The sequence below is a fragment of the Ovis aries genome, chromosome 19 (assembly GCF_016772045.2).
Source record: "Ovis aries strain OAR_USU_Benz2616 breed Rambouillet chromosome 19, ARS-UI_Ramb_v3.0, whole genome shotgun sequence".
NCBI classification, from domain to species: domain Eukaryota; kingdom Metazoa; phylum Chordata; class Mammalia; order Artiodactyla; family Bovidae; genus Ovis; species Ovis aries.
Window position 1 is genome coordinate 42,552,759 of NC_056072.1, and position 17,261 is coordinate 42,570,019.

A 17,261-nucleotide genomic window follows, 5' to 3' on the forward strand; every position below is an offset into this window, starting at 1 on the left:
CTATTAAACAGTGGAGGTAGCCACTTAGTCAGGACTCACTGAAATCAATCTTACTTCTTCTTTAATATAATTTCAATTAGTTGGTTATGGTATCAGATGAACATCAATGTCTTGCCACCAAAGTATGTATTAATGTACAGTGAATTTAATTCTATTTGAAAAGGAAGTCTGGGGATGAGATACTGCTGAAAATGAATCTTTCATTGGTGATATAACAAAGTAGTATGATAAATTACAACACCAAATTCTTTTAGTAATTTTTACCACTCAAACACCCACTGTTTGTCATTTAAATAGATAGAATTACTCTTTAGGAGTTGTATTTTCTTGTACCACAACTCTGATGGAATATGTTACAGATTTTATTATAAACTGGAAGTGTGGCTTATTGTTTTTAAAATTTTCCCTTAAAGATTATTTTTCCCATAGAGCCAATTATTCAGAAATTTTTTCATTCTCAACAGTATTTAATTTCATGAGTGTCAATGAATGAACAGAGAAAGGGGGAGACAGATTTTTTAGATGTATATTCAATATATAATTAGAGAATGGCTTCTCAATAAGATCATTTTAACCTAGAATCCTAAATAGTATTTATGGTACTTAAATTTGACAGTTTTTAAATGTTTTGATGTGTAAATCATTTATTATCTATTTTTCACTCTATTCACCTGTCTAGTATGGTTGTTGAAGAGATTTGGGAAAAGAAGAGCACCTTCATACTTTTCTCTGCTGACCCTGAATGGTTATGTGTAGTGGGAACAACTACACACAAAAATGTTTGTTCTGAGAAATGAATGATTACCTAGTATAAGGATCATTCTCTTTTCAAATCACATGAACAGGCAGGTATTATTAAAGTGTGGGCCTCCAGAGCTAGATTGTAGGGGGTTTGACTCCTAGTTGTCACTTCCTGTCTTTGGGCCCCTGGACAAGTCCGATATCTCTCTGTGCTTCAATTTCCTCATAGGTTAGGTCATGGCAACTACAGAATCTGCTTTATAGAGTTGCTGGTATTAAATGAGTTACTACTTAGAACCATGCCAAGCTCATAGTAAGTGCTTTAGTTAATGTTAGTTCATACTTATTACCATTTTACTATTTTCTCTTGACCTGAATCAATGTTTTATAATTTGTGAATATGTTATCATAATAAAAGTCTAAATTTGCAGTTTGTTTCAGTGAAGAGATGTCTGTTGAGCCCCTTCTATAGGCCAAGGTCTGTGACAAGTGAAAGGAATCCAAAGGTGAATGAAGCACAGTCTTTTCATCAAGGAGATTATAGTAGGCAGAGGAGGCAAACGTATAAACAGTTAATGAGGATGGGCTGTGTTAACACCAAACTAGTCTTAGGTGGGGAATGCTGGTAAAAGGAAATATCAGACTTGCCTAGCTAAGTTAGAGCTTGTTCTAAGTGGAGATACTGGAGCTAAATTGTGAATCCATACAAATGAAAGCATGGAGGTTCATGTCATGTGTGATCCCTTAACTGGGATATATAATGAGAATGTACAGACTCAAAATGCTGGAAAAGAATGGTGGATGAAATAAACCATGAAGAGCCTTAAAAGCCATATTAAAAAGTTTGTTTTTTAGTCCACTAGAGATTTCTTTTAAATGTTAACATGGAGAAGTTTCATGATGTCATCTGTGTTCTGGAAAATGAGTACATTGTCAGAATAAAAATAGCTGGAGGCAGAAAGACCAATTAAAAGTCTGTTCAAAGTCCAGGTGAGACATAATTAACCTGAAAATGAGTATAGTAGCAAGGAAGTAGAGGAGAAAGACATATAAAAGATACTTCAGGAGTTAAATCAGTGAGAAAAAAAAAGGGGGGGGGGAGAAAATGGTACCGAATTACTCTGGCACTTGGAATTGGCAAAGTAGTTGTGTTAACCAACAGGGTAAATGTCTTGTGAAACAAGACCCCGTTTCCCCCACAGTCAGTCTCTCCCATCAGGAAGCTTTCATAAGCCTCTTATCCTTATCCCTCAGAGGGCAGACAGAATGAAAACCACAGTCACAGAAAACTAATCAGATCACATGGACCACAGTCTTGTCCAACTCAATGAAACTATGAGCCATGCTGAGTAGGGCCACGCAAGATGAATAGGTCATGATGGAGAGTTGTGACAAAACGTAGTCCTCTGGAGAAGGGAATGGCATTTCAGCATTCTTGCCTTGAGAACCCAATGAACAATATGAAAAGGCAAAAAGATAATGACACTGAAAGATGAATTCCCCAGGTCGGTGGGTGCCAAATATGCTACTGGAGAAGAGTGGAGAAATAACTCCAGAAAGAATGAAGAGACGGAGTCAAAGCAAAAACAGTGCCCAGTTGTGGATGGCAATGTCACTGGCAATGGAAGTAAAGTCGGATGCTGTAAAGCACAGTATTGCATAGGAACCTGGAATGTTAGGTCCGTGAATCAAGGCAAATTGGAAGTGGTCAAACAGGAGATGGCAAGAGTGACCATCAACATTTTAGGAATCAGCGAAAATCTGAAAATTTAAATTTAAATATCAACAAAATATCTATGGCTCTTTAAAAGCGGATTTTAAATTTTATTTATGAAGTAGCCTTCATAGTCAACAAAAGAGTCCGAAATGCAATTCTTGGGTGCAGTCTCAAAAATGACAGAATGATCTCTGTTCATTTCCAAAGCAAACCATTCAGTATCACAGTAATCCAAGTCTATGCCACAACCAGTAACGCTGAAGAAGCTGAAGTTGAATGGTTCTATGAAGACCTACAAGACTTTCTAGAACTAACACCCCCAAAAGATGTCCTTTTCATTATAGCTGACTCGAATGCAAAAGTAAGTCAAGACATACTGGAGTAACAGGCAAATATAGCCTTAGAGTACAAAACGAAGCAGGGCAAAGGCTAACAGTTTTGCCAAGAGAACACATTGGTCATAGCAAACACCCTCTTCCAACAATACAAGAGAAGACTACACATGGACATCACCAGATGGTCAACACCAAAATCAGGTTGATTATATTCTTTGTAGCCAAAGATGGAGAAGCTCTATACAGTCAGCAAAAACAAGACCAGGAGCTGACTGTGGCTCAGATCATGAACTCCTTATTGTCAAATTCAGACTTAAATTGAAGAAAGTATGGAAAACCATTCAGGTATGACGTAAATCAAATCCCTTACAATTATACGGTGCAAGTGACAAACAGATTATATCAGATTCTGATCTGATAGACAGAGTGCCTGAAGAACTATGGATGGAAGTTTGTGACATTGTACAGGAGGCAGTGATCAAGACCATCCCAAGAAAAAGCAATGCAAAAAGGAAAATGGTTTTCTGAGGAGGCCTTACAGCTATGAAAAGAAGAGAAGCAAAAGGCAAAGGAGAAAAGGAAAAATGTACCATTTGAATGTAGAGTTCCAAAGAGTAGCAAGGAGAGATAAGAAAGCCTTCCTCAGGGATCAATGCAGAGAAATAGAGGGAAACAATAGAATGGGATAGACCAGAGATCTCTTCAAGAAAATTAGAGATACCAACGGAATATTTCATGCAAAGATGGGCACAATAAAAGACAGAAATGGTATGGACCTAACAGAAGCAGAAGATATTAAGAAGAGGTGCCAACAATACACAGAAGAACTATACAAAAAAAGATCTTCATGACCCAGATAACCATGATAGTGTGATCACTCACCTAGAGCCAGACATCCTGGAATGCAAAGTTAAGTGGGCCTTATGAAGCATCACTATGAACAAAGCTAGTGGAGGTGATGGAATTCCAGTTGAGCTATTTCAAATCCTGAAAGATGATGCTCAACATGCCAGCAAATTTGGAAAACTCAGCAGTGGCCACAGGACTGGAAAAGGTCAGTTTTCTTTCCAATTCCAAAGAAAGGCAATGCAAAAGAATGCTCAAACTACCACACAATTGCTCTCATCTCACATGCTAGCAAAGTAATGCTCAAAATTCTCCAAGCCAGGCTTCAACAGTATGTGAACCGTGAACTTCCAGATTTTCAAGCTGGATTTAGAAAAGGCAGAGGAACCAGAGATCAAATGGCCAACACCTGTTGGATCATCAGAAAAGCACGAGAGTTCCAGAAAAACATCTACTTCTGCTTTATTAACTACGCCAAAGCCTTTGACTGTGCAGATCACAGCAGACTGTGGAAAATTCTTGAAGAGATGGTATTACCAGACCACCTGGCCTGCCTCCTGAGAAATCTGTGTGTAGGTCAAGAAGCAACAGTTAGAACTGGACATGGAACATAAGGACATAAGGATAAGGGGAGCAAATCATGTAGAAGATAGAACAATCCTGAATAAGTACACACCTCATAACAGTGCTTGAAATTGTACGAAGCAAAAACTAACAGAACTGAAGAAAGAGAAATGCTCAATTATAGATGAAGATTTCAACACTCTCCTCTCAGAAATTGACAGAAAATCAATAAACTTGAAAAATGCTATCAATCAACCTGACTTCTATGACATTTCTAGAATGTTTACTCAAACAGGTGCAGAGTAACACTGTGTTCAAATGCACATTGAATTTCCACCAATATATATGATATATTAGGCTGTTTTATTCTTAGCAAAGTTAAAAAGACTGAAATTATACAAAGTATGTTCTGCGGTTATTAAAGTTAATAACAAAAAAGGTAATTGGAAATCCCCAAGTACTTGAAAATAAAGCAACATACTTCTAAACAACCTATAGGTAAGCAAAAATTACAGGGAATATTAGAAAATAATTTAACTGATATTTTACTAATTTTAACTAGTAGTTAAAGCATACCAAAATTTGTGAGATGCATTAGAGGTATCTAAAGTATTAAGAAAGAGGTAATCAAGAGAGTAAGTCAATAAAATGGAAAATGGACAGTGGAGAAAAAAATCAATAAAACCAGGTGTGGATTTTTAAAAACTATTTAGTAAGTGATAAACCTAGACTAATCAAGCAAAAGAAAGACCACACACACACAATGTTAGTATGAAGACGAGATGTAAAGGAAAAGGAAAATGAGGAAATATTATGAACAATTTTAAACTTCCCAGGTGGCTCCCTGGGTAAAAGAATCCTCCTGCAGTACAGGAGATGTAGGTTCAATTCCTGGGTTGGGAAGATCTCCTGAAGTAGGGCATGGCAACCCACTCCAGTATTCCTGCCTGGAGAATCCATTTAACACAGGAGCCTGGCAGGCTACTATCCATAGGGTCACAAAGAATCAGACATGACTGAGGCGACTGAGCACACATGCATGTGTGAACAGTGTTACGCTAAAAAATTTGACGATTTAGATGAAGTAGGAAAATTTTTTCAAAGAAACGATTGCTAAAACTGATACTAAAAGAAATAGAAAATCTGAGTGGCCTTATATCTATATTTAGGAATTGAATCTGTAATTTAAAACATTGCCACAAAGAAAATCCAGGTTCACATAGATTTATAGGTAAGTCTCACCAAACATTTGAGGAAAAATAATGCTCTTAGATAATAAGGGAGAAAGAACATTTTCCAGTTCACTTAATAAAATAAGGCTGCTGCTGCTGCTGCTAAGTCACTTCAGTCATGTCTAACTCTGTGCGACCCCATAGATGGCAGCCCACCAGGCTCCCCCGTCCCTGGGATTCTCCAGGCAAGAACACTGGAGTGGGTTGCCATTGCCTTCTCCTAGCATAATTCTTATACCAAAACCAGGAAATGTAATTCCCAAAAGAGAACTATAAATCATCATCACTCGTGAACATAGACATATGGATCCTTAACATCATGACCAAGTAGTGTTTATCCAAGAATTCAAGGTTAATCTTACAATTTGATAATTAGTCAGTGTAATTTATCATGTTAACAGAATAAAGGGAAAAACTATAAAATCATCTCAGTGAATGTCGAAAAATCAATTGATGAAAATTCATCAGCCATTATGATGGCTCACATCAAACTGTTACCAGAAGGAAACTTGTTCAGCTTGATCAAAGACCACTATAAAAACCTACAATTCAATCATATTTAATGATGAAATATTGAGTACTTACTCCTCAGATGGGGAACAAGTCAAAGATATCCAATCTGACAACTTCTGATCAGCATTGTATTCAGAGTCCACCCAGCAAGTGCAATAAGATAACAAAGAGAAATTTTACAGCATACAGATTGAAAAATAAGTAAAAATTTCTGTCTTTGCAGAAAACATAACCATCTTGTAGAAAATTCTAGGGAACCTACAAAAAACAAACAAAACCTTGTTAAAATAGGTGAGTTTAACAGGGTCCCAGAACACAATGTCAGTATACCAAAATCAATTTTATATTTCTATATAGATGTATTCATAGCAAGGAACAATTGAAAACTCTATAAATTTTAAAGACATTTACAACAATGTCAAAAATATTCAAGAGTAAGTTTAACAAAATATATGTTAGCCTTTTACATTGAAAACTATAAAACATTGCTTAGAGAAAATGAAGACCTAAATAAATGGGAGCACGTTGTTAATGAATGAGAAGACTGTATTTGTTAAGATGCCAATACTTTTTCAGTAAATCTGTAGATTCAGTCTGATCCCAATTACAATTCCAGCAGGCTGCTTCTTTTTCTTTTTTTTTTTTTTCAGAATTTAATAAGCTACTTCTTAAATTTACATAGAAATTCATAGGTCCAAGAATAGCCAAAACCTTTTCAAAAAGTAAAATTTATAATTTATATCTCATGATTTCAAAACTTCATATAAGGTTATAGTAATCAAAATGTTACGTACCTGGCATAGATACCAATAAAAAGTTCCAAACACCCAGACATGTGTACATCAACCAAAGCATCAGAACAGTTCAATAGGCAGAGGGTTTTTTTTTTTTTGAGAGCTGGAAATTCTGGGTATATACAAGAAAGAAAAATGAACCTCAGCGCATACTTCATACCATTTACAAAAATTTAATTTGAGGTGGATTATAGATCTAAATGTAAATACAAAAAGCTACTTTAAGATATTTCTTAGGGCCCAGAAAGCATTAACCATAATTAAGAAATTAATTGACAAAATAGGCTTCAATGAAATTTAAAACTGTGCATCAAAAAGATATTAAGAAAATGAATAAGCAAGCCACAAAATGGGAGATGATATTCTTAATATATATAACTGACAACAGACTTATTGAGACTAGATCCTACAACTCTATAATGAAAAGACATAGCTTTTTTTAAGGCAAAACTAATTCAACAGATTTTTACAGTTGATTAAATAAGTATATGAAGAAAAGCTCTATACAATCAGTCAGGGAAATACAAGTTAAAAAAACAGTTACCTCTACTACTTCACCCACTAAGAATGGCTAAAAGAGACAAAAATACTAAATGTTGTCGAGATGTAAAGCAGTTTCATGAATTTCTAGTGTAAAGTGGAAAATGGTATAACTACTTTGAAAATACCTTTGGAGGTTTCTCATAAAGTTAAACATTTGCCCTTTGATCCAACAGTTCTACTTCTTGCTGTCTATCTAAGGAAATGAAAATATGTATATACAAATTTGCATTTTATATCAGCTTTATTTATGATGGCCAAAATGTTGAAATAACTCAAAAGTCCAACAGCAGAAGACTGAACAAATGGTGCTCTATGCACAGAGTGAGGTACTACTCAGCAAAACAAGAATAAACTACCAATGCATGTATCAACACTGATGAGCCTCAGATGTTAGCCTGAGTGTGAGAAGCCATTTACTGTGATTTCATTTATATAAATAGAATAGACAAAATTAATCTAAGGTGAAAGAAATTAGTGCTTCTACCTTAAAAGATATGAATGTGGAGACTGGTTGGAAAGCTGCACAAAAGATCTGTCTGGGGTGATTGAAATGTTGTGTACCTTTATGAGTTATGGTATGTAGATGTGTGAGATGGTCAAAACTCATCAAACTATATCCTCAAAGTCTACATTTCATGGTATGAAAGTCAGAGAGCTTATATGGCTAATGTGCATTGATCATTTACCATATGCTAGACACTATTCCAGTACTCTTGCCTGGAAAATCCCATGGATGAAGGAGCCTGGTGGGTTGCAGTCCATGGGGTCGCTAAGAGTCGGACACGACTGTGCAACTTCACTTTCACTTTTCACTTTCATGCATTGGAGAAGGAAATGGCAACCCATTCCAGTGTTCTTGCCTGGAGAATCCCAGGGATGGGGGAGCCTGGTGGGCTGCCGTCTATGGGGTCGCACAGAATCAGACACAACTGAAGCGACTTAGCAGCAGCAGCAGCAGCAGCAGACACTATTAGAAATGCTTACATGTATTTAAACATTTAGTTCTAACAAACTCTATGAGAGATGCGTCATTATTATCACCATTTTACAAATAAGCAAAGAGAGACAAAGAGAACACATAACTGCAAAGATTATATAACTAATAAGTGGTAGAACTGGAATCCAAATCCAGACAGTTTGGCTCTAGAGTCCAAATCTTGCATCTCTGGAGGAATATATTTAAAAGGTATTGTCACTAGAGGTTAACTGGAGAGAGCTGCCAGATTAAGAAACAGAATATAGTTCAAATTTTTTAAGTATTTCAGGGTAATGAAATTAAATCTCAAGATGTGACCACATGACTGGATTAAGGAGTAAAGAGGAGAGGAAGACTTCTGAAGGAAAGGCGTTAAGGGACTTTTAGTGTGTCAAACAGTATATCAGAGTAAGATGAACCTGGTCCCAGTGTTTTCCAAGAATGTGTATAGGGTGGTGTGGTTTTACTCAAGTGTGTGTTCTCAAGTGGTGTGTCTGAGGAGGTGTAAGGAGTGAGTGGAGGGTGATGTGAAACTTAAAGGGTGGAAGGGCCTGTCTGTGCAATGCCTCAGGTTTCAAAGAAGGTAGGGTTTCACAGTCAGGAGAACAGACTCTCTCCCAGTGCCACAGTCCCATGGCTTCAGAACTGAAGGCTGTAGAACCACAGGTAAACTCCATAAGTGAACTTCAACTCTAGACTTGAAGGGGAAGTAATACCTCAGAGAAAAGCCAGGTTTCATGTAAGGTAAGGCGTGTAGGACCATTAAACCATATGTGTGCTCACTCATGTCCGACTCTTTGCAGCCTCATAGACTGTAGCCCACCAGGCTCCTCTTTCTATGGGATTTCCCAAGCAAGAATACTGGAGTGGGTTGCCATTTCCTTCTCTAGGGAATCTTTCAAACCCAGAGATCAAACCCAAATCTCTTGCATCTCCTGCACTGGCAAATGGATTCTTTTCCACTCACTAGTGCCATGTGTGGAGAAGGCAGTGGCACCCCACTCCAGTACTCTTACCTGGAAAATCCCATGGATGGAGGAGCCTGGAAAGCTGCAGTCCATGGGGTCGCTGAGGGTTGGACACGACTGAGCGACTTCACTTTCACTTTTCACTTTCATGCATTGGAGAAGGAAATGGCAACCCACTGCAGTGTTCTTGCCTGGAGAATCCCAGGGACGGGGGAGCCTGATGGGCTGCCGTCTATGGGGTCGCGCAGAGTCGGACACAACTGAAGCGACTTAGCAGCAGTAGCAGCAGCAGTGCCATGTGGGAAGCCTGTAGGCCCCTTAAAAGAATATAGAGAATATAACTACTTTTCAGTAGTACAGATTTCTAAGGGCACAGTGAAAGGGCGACTTGAGGATTAGCAAGAGAATGATGGGACAGCTATCTGAGGAAGAGAGAGCTTGCTGGAGGAGGGTAGAAATTGGGAGGTAGGGATTGATTGCTGAACAGGTACAGTGATGGTACTTCTGCAAGGAACTTGATTTTCCTTGATGCAGTCATGAGCTACATTGGCAGCCCCAAATTCCAGTCCTCAATGACATGCTTTCCATATTAAGAGGTTGCAGTGACTTGCTTTTCATGGGGAAATTACTTTTACATTAGTAATAGGTAATTACTTCTGCCCATGTGGAAATTACTATTTCAGTCTCTCTGCTTGCATCATTTAATAAACACAATATGTTGATGAAAAAGATGGACAAAGTCATTGTAAGCAGATTTTCTGTTGAGAAGTTAAAACTGAAGTGAAAAATTATTTTAAAAAGCACAAAAATAAAAGTCTTAAAAGCTCTTTTTTTGTTATTTTGGGAGCATGAAAACAGAAACAAGTTCTAAAATTCTGGAAAGAGATGTACTTTAGAATTGCTGGGTTACAAAATTGTAGTTTTTTGTTTGTCATTTCTTTTTAGCAAGGCATTGCTGGCTAATGCTGTGTACTGTTAACAATCAAAAAAATTCAGGGACAACCAAGAGCTTATTATTGCATGCATTTGAGTGTGTGTGTGTGTATGTGTGTGTGTGCATGTGTATGCGTGTTTCACCAATACAATGAAGCCATATTGCCAAAACATTTCAGTAAAAACTAGAAGTTAAATTCTTTGAATCATGATTTCACCCTTTGGCAGTCAGTTCTTTCATGGAAAATTCCATGTTGAAATTAAATAGCATAAACTCTCTTATTAATCCAAGCAACAAACTAAGCAGAATTGTCTCTTCTCTATCAAGACTGGTGTTTTTCCTGTGATTATTTCTCAAGGACCTGTAATTGTAAATATTTTAGATCAGGAGCTCTTCCCTGCTGGACTGGAGTTTTGCATAGGGGTAAAGTGATTAGAGATCAAGAAAAATGTCAGAAAAAGGGGATTTTAAGTGTGAATGATTCCCAATGATAATGAAAATATGTTATAAAGATCAACAGATAATCCACCTGTTCATAGTAGAGAACTCAAAACACTTTTCCATAACTTCAGAAAATATATCACAGAAATTATAAGAATAATGATTATTTGTGAAAGCTTATGAAAATTGTAACCTTTCCAAATATCAGCTTAACCAAAAAAGAAAAAAGAGCAACAAACCTCCATTTCTTCTAACCAAGGAAGATTTGTGAAAGTTATCCCCATCTTTTCCAAGAACTACTCCCATCTGTACTTCTAAAAGATAGATTCAGTAAATAACTTATCAGCACTTACACATTTATGAGGTTTGTTGAATGATGATAAAGTGAAAGACTGAAAATATGTGTGCAGGCATGTATTTATATGCTTATCTCCATATGCTCTTACACATACCTGCATGCCATTATTTGTTGAGTACTTTTCATGAAGCATTAATCTAGGCAGAGGAAATAAAAGCAGCTTGATTTGGGATATATAGAAAGTGTGTAAATCACACCTGAAATCCAAGCAACAAAACCAAAAATAGACAAGTAGGACTACATCAAACTAAAAAGCTTCAGCACAACAAAAGAACACATTAACAAAATGAAAAGACAACCTATGATATAGAGAAAAAAATCTGCAAACCATATATATGATAAGGAGTTAATGTCAAAAATATATGAAGAACTCAAATAACTCAATAGTAAAAAATGGGGGAAAAATTTCAGTTAAAGCGAGCAAAGGGCCTAGACATTTTTCCAAAGAAGATATACAGTAGACCAACAGATACATGAGAAAATGTTCAACATCACTAGTTACTAAGGAATTGCAAATTAAAACCACAAAGAGACATCAACTCGTACCTCTTAGAATGGATATCATCAAAAAGACAACAGATAAATATGTATAAATGTAGAGAAAAGGGAACCCTTGTGCACTGTTAGTAAGATTATAAATTGGTATAACCACGTGGAAAACAGTATGGAGGTGCCTCAAAAACTTAAGGATAGAACTACCAAATGATCCGGCATTCCACTGCTGGGACACAGTCAAAGCAAACGGTAGCACTAACTTGAAAAGATACCTTCACCCCCATAACCACTGCAACATTGTTTATAACAGCCAAGACATGGAAGAAACTGAAGTGTCCATCTGTGGATGAAAAAAGAAGCTCTGGTATATATGTACAATGTGATATTTTTCAGCCATAAGAAAGTGAGAAAATCCTACCCAATGCAAAACATGGATGGACCTTGAAGACATTATATGCTAAGTGAAATGAGTAAGACAGGACAAATACTGAATGACCTCACTTACATGTGTAATCTAAGCAGAACACCAAACTCACAGGAAAGAGATCAGATTTGTGGTTACTAGACACAGTGGGAGGCAAGGGTGGGCACTTGTATCTTCTATAAGATAAGTGAACAGTAGGGATGATATTTTTCCACACTTTGTTGTGATCCGCACAGTCAAAGGCTTTAGCATGGGCAATAAAGCAGAAGTAGATGTTTTTCTGGAACTCTTGCTCTGATTTTGGTGTTGACCATCTGGTGATGTCCATGTGTAGAGCCTTCTCTTGTGTTGCTGGAAGAGGGTGTTTGCTATGACCAATGTGTCCTCTTGGCAAAACTCTGTTAGCCTTTGCCCTGCTTCATTCTGTACTCAAAGGCCAAATTTTCCCATTACTCCAGGTATTTTTTGACTTCCTACTTTTGCATTCCAGTCGCCTATAATGAAAAGAACATCTTTGGGGGGTGTTAGTTCTAGAAGGTCTTGTAGGTCTTCATAGAATCATTCAACTTAACTGGACATGGAACAACAGACTGGTTCCAAATCAGGAAAGGAGTACATCAAGGCTGTATATTTTTGCTTTGATTTCCAGTACTCTGGGAGGTGGGTCATAGAGGATCCTGCTGTGATGTATGTTGGAGAGTGTTTTGCCTATGTTCTTCTCTAGGAGTTTTAGAGTTTCTGGTCTTACATTTAGATCTTTAATCCTTTTTGAGTTTATTTTTGTGTATGGTGTTAGAAAGCGTTCTAGTTTCATTCTTTTACAACTGGAAATAGAACTGCCTTATGACCCAGCAGTCCCACTGCTGGGCATACACACCGAGGAAACCAGAATTGAAAGAGACATGTGTACCCCAATGTTCATCGCAGCACTGTTTATAATAGCCAGGACATGGAAACAACCTAGATGTCCATCAGCAGATGAATGGATAAGAAAGCTGTGGTACATATACACAATGGAGTATTACTCAGCCGTTAAAAAGAATACATTTGAATCAGTTCTAATGAGATGGATGAAACTGGAGCCTATTATACAGAGTTAAGTAAGCCAGAAAGAAAAACACCAATACAGTATACTAACACATATATATGGAATTTAGAAAGATGGCAATGACGACCTGTATGCAAGACAGCAAAAAAGACACAGCTGTGTATAACGGACTTTTGGACTCAGAGGGAGAGGGAGAGGGTGGGATGATTTGGCAGAATGGCATTGTAACATGTATACTATCATGTAAGAATCGAATCGCCAGTCTATGTCTGACACAGGATACAGCATGCTTGGGGCTGGTGCACGGTGATGACCCAGAGAGATGTTATGGGGAGGGAGGTGGGAGGGGGTTCATATTTGGGAACGCATGTACACCCGTGGTGGGTTCATGTCAATGTATGGCAAAACCAATACAGTATTGTAAAGTAAAATAAAAAAAAAAAAGAATACATTTGAATCAGTTCTAATGAGGTGGATAAAACTGGAGCCTTTTATACAGAGTGAAGTAAGCTAGAAAGAAAAACACCAATACAGTATACTAATGCATATATATGGAATTTAGAAAGATGGTAACGATAACCCTGTATGCGATACAGCAAAAGAGACACAGATATATAGAACAGTCTTTTGGACTCTGTGGGAGAGGGCGAGGGTTGGATGATTTGGGAGAATGGCATTGAAACATGTATAATATCATATATGAAACGAATTGCCAGTCCAGGTTCGATGGATCATACTGGATGCTTGGGGCTGGTGCACTGAGATGACCCAGAGGGATGGTACAGGGAGGGAGGAGGGAGGGGGGTACAGGATGGGGAACATGTGTATACCTGTGGCAGATTCGTGTCGATGTATGGCAAAACCAATAAAATATTGTAATTAACCTCCAATGAAAATAAATAAATTTATATTTTAAAAACTGTATATTGTCACCCTGTTTGTTTAACTTATGTACAAAGTACATTATGAGAAATGCTGGACTGGATGAAGCACAAGCTGGAATCAAGATTGCTGGGAGAAATATCAATAACCTCAGATAGGCAGATGAAACCACCCTTATGGCAGAAAATAAAGAAGAGCTAAAGAAACTCTTGATGAAAGTGAAAGAGGAGAGTGAAAAAGTTGGCTTAAAACTCAGCATTCAGAAAACTACGATCATGGCATCTGGTCCCATCATTTCATGGCAAATAGATGGGGAAACAGTGACTGACTTTACTTTTCTGGGCTCCAAAATCACTGCAGATAGTGATTGCAGCCATGAAATTAAAAGATGCTTACTCCTTGGAAGGAAAGTTATGACCAACCTAGACAGCATATTCAAAAGCAGAGACATTACTTTGTCCACAAAGTCCATCTAGTCAAAGCTATGGCTTTTCCAGTACTCATGTATGGATGTGAGAGTTGGACTATAAAGAAAGCTGAGTGCTGAAGAATTGATGCTTTTGAACTGTGGTGTTGGAGAAGTCTCTTGAGAGTCCCTTGGACTGCAAGTTGATCCACCCAGTCCATCCTAAAGGATATCAGTCCTGAATATTCATTGGAAGGAGTGATGTTGAAGCTGAAACTCCAATACTTTGGCCACCTGATGCAGAGAGCTGACTCATTTGAAAAGACCCTGATGCTGGGAAAGATTGAAGTCAGGAGGAGCAAGGGAAGATAGAGGATGAGATGGTTGCATGGTATCATTGACTCAGTGGACATGAGTTTGAGTAAACTCCAGGAGTTGATGATGGACAGGGAGGCCTGGCTTGCTGCAGTCCATGGTGTTGCAAAGAGTCGGACACGACTGAGCAACTGAACTGAACTGAACTGAGGGATGTCATGTACAACATGGTGACTGCTGATGAACTATAGTAAAGCTGTTAAGACAGTAGATCCTAAGAGTTCTCATCACAAGAAGAAATCTTTTTCCATTTTATTGTATCTGTGTGAGATGATGAATATTAACTAAATCTGTTGTAGTAATCAGTTCACATAAGTAAATGAAACCATCAAGCTGCACAGCTTAAAGTTGTACAGTGATGTCAGTTATTTCTCAGTAAAGCTGTGGGGGGGAAGAAAAGCATTTAGTAGGTAAGGGCTTGGTTTCCTGTACTCACAGTGTGTGAAGGAGGTTGACTCCAATTCCAAGCAGAGCTGGGAGAGTCCATTGGGGTCTTCAGGTGCAGCCACCTAAGAGTTCATCTAAGCAGAGGATAAAGGGGCAGGTTCCTGAGGAAAAAAAATTGCCCAGCACATTCCCATGCCTCCCTGGCCCTGGAAACCCTTATTAATTGTTCAAAACCAAACTCAGATGTCACCTCCAAGCAGTTTCTAAATGTAGAAAGACTTAAAATATTTATTTCAAAAAAGAGATAATTTGAAAGCCATTATTAACTGTGGAAATATGAAGGACTTGTATGAGGTGGAGGTAATCATAGAGCAGCACCTGGTTCAGGTTTCATAATAGTTACATAGTCAAAATAAGGAGAACACAGAATATAGATTTTAAAGAGAAGGGAGAAAGAGAATGACAGATAATTATCTTGGGAGGAAGAAGTCGGAAATTAAGGTGTGTAAATGAGCTAAAAGTCTTATTTACCATAATAAGTCAGCAGATAAATGTCTAAAATTGATGAATCAAGAAATATTATTTAAAAATACAGAGAGAAGGAAAGGTTAAGAGTTGACAATATGATTGGATGAGTGAAAAAGTGACAGGGGGCTACATTTTGTGTACAACTATTGGCACTATATTTAACCTATATTTACATACACTGTCATGATAAAAAAATTAATTTTTTAAAAAGAAGCCTTTGTTGAACATCCCCACCTTCCCGCCCTCTATACTCACTGTACATAACAGATGCCACATGACTGATTGCCTTCCCAGACTGAAAGGAGTTTTATTCAGTGCTCTATCCTTGAAGCTATGCCCAGTGTCTCAACACCTGATAAGCATGTAGCACCTATATGAAGGCTTCCCTGGTGGTTCAGTGGTAAAGAATCTGCCTGCCAAGCAGGAGATGTGGGTTTGATCCCTGGGTTGGGACGATCCCCTGGAGAAGTAAATGGCAACTCACTCCTGTATTCTTGCCTAGAGAATCCCATGGACAGAGGAACCTGTCAGGCTATAGTCCATAGGGTCACAAAAGAATCAAACACAATTTAGTGACTAAACAACAACAACCTATGAAAAAGAATGGATAAATGTGATTACTAATGGGACAAACCAGCTGAAAGATTGAAATTGGGGCATAATGTTAAATTTTTAAGGAATAGGACCAAAATTTTTAACAATAATCGTAATGAAGAGGAAAAGTTAAAATTTCACGTAACCTCTGGCTCCTTCTGCCTCTGTAACTCAGCTTGCTCCTTGCAAAGTCTGAATCACTTAGGTCACGTAGTCTCAGAAAGTGGGGACTTAAAATACTACAATCTGGAACTAATCTTACTCACTCTTGTCCTGCTCTTTGCAATCACCCAGCCTCTGCAAACTTAATCATGCCTGTCCGTGTAAAGGTCAGGCATTCCCCTCCCCATCTTGATCACTGTTCCTTAAACCAGCCTGTTAGTAGCTAGTGTTGCCCACTAGAGTAGGTCTATAAAAACTCTGTAACCCCTTTGTTCAGGGCTCAGAGCTTAGAGTGTTAATTCTCTGGGCCCGCTGGCATAATAAACCTGAGTTCTCCAACTCTTACAGTGTGGTGCTTGGTTTCTCGATTACTGGTTTCTGCAACAGTAATACTTGTATAATAATATTAACAATTATTGTTAGATAGCTGAAAACCCAAAAACTTCCATACAGCCTGTTTTTTACCAAGCCATAGTGTTTCACTGTATGGCATGCATACTGAATTTGTCCCGTGCATTTCACGTCCTATGCTAGCACTTCATGCTTAAATGGCTGATGGAGACTAACTGGTCTGCCTCTGTCTGTCTGTATTCTACCTCAGCCTTCTCCCCCAGTACCCCTCCACCGCCCCAAATATTCCTTCACTGAGGTTAATTCAGACTTCGCAGTTACCCTACTTTTCTTACATTCTCCTTCAAGAACCACAGTGGCACTTGACCCTCTGCAGTCCACATTTCTCTTCTTGATCTTCCAACAACTCCACAAGCTGGCCTCAATGCCCTATCCCACATTACTTCCCACACCTCCCAGGAGAGTGCCTTCTGCTTGTTAGGCCAGCCTCGTTGTTATATTACACTCAGTCCTACCTCCTACCTTCATTACACCAGGCTCCTTTCCCCAAAAAAATATCAGAACAGTCCCATCACCTGGAAATACAATGTTACTGTTGAGACATCTGCAAAGAAAATAATTTTCTGTATTTAATCAATATTTTACTG

At 38.1% G+C, this 17,261-nt stretch overlaps 1 protein-coding gene across 13 annotated transcripts in view; it reads left to right on the top strand.

Annotated features, from left to right (window-relative positions):
* The window catches only part of CFAP20DC (CFAP20 domain containing), a 260,347-nt gene that overhangs the window by 95,308 nt on the left and 147,778 nt on the right, over window positions 1–17,261 (top strand). The gene's annotated exons all lie outside the window — the stretch shown is intronic.